Consider the following 866-nt stretch of genomic DNA (forward strand, 5'->3'; position numbering starts at 1 on the left):
CAAACTAAGCTTCCCTACGGCGTGACGTCTTTCTTTCTGTATCACACTGTTTTTATCCCTTAGGAATACAACAAGGTCGTATTTGTTGAAGGTGTTTCCCGCCCATTACGCTTACCACAATTTTTGCATATGAAAAAAAGAACAAACGTTATATGATTGTACCACGGAGAAAACAAAGAACGCGGTTCTAATACTTTGCTATAGCATTATAACTCACAGAGATGGAAGAGAACTTCTTGAGATTTCTAAATGCCATTATTAAATGCAAAATGCTTTATGTTTACTCTACTTTAGAGACAGCCAGTGTTGTCTCAGCCGCAATCAAGGAGGACTGTAGACAGGTTACACATTTTCTGACTATCAGTTAGCTTTATAACCACGGACCCATTCTGACAAGCGTTCTGCACCTGACCTCAGGTTTCACTTTGACTGCAGTCGAAAGTAAGTAAAATGACACTCTCATCTGATCTTTGACGATTTGCGTATTTAAGCTGCAAATATGGAACAGTTAAACAGTTAAATGTAGGTGATACCGTTTGATAAAACAATACGTGTTTTATTTAATGGCATCAATTGATTGCGTGTCGGCGCCGCCTCTTTGACAGTTCTCAGCTCTCAGGTTCTGTTCAGTTCGGTTCTCCTCGGGCTCGCGTGGGTTTTCTGCGGCTGCAGAGAGTCCCTTCCACCCGTGTAGCTACCTGGGCTTCCGGGAGAAGCTTCTAATTATTACGACCCTTTCCAGGAACGAACGCCCTTCAGATACGAGATGGGCGTTTAAACTATTATGACCAATGACTATCGGTGTGGTTTAATTGTCATAATGAAGGGTAGCAAAGCCAACAGTAGTGTGTAATTTGACACGGTCT

Source organism: Atractosteus spatula, chromosome 7 (genome assembly GCF_055471065.1).
Source record: "Atractosteus spatula isolate fAtrSpa1 chromosome 7, fAtrSpa1.hap1, whole genome shotgun sequence".
NCBI lineage: Eukaryota > Metazoa > Chordata > Actinopteri > Semionotiformes > Lepisosteidae > Atractosteus > Atractosteus spatula.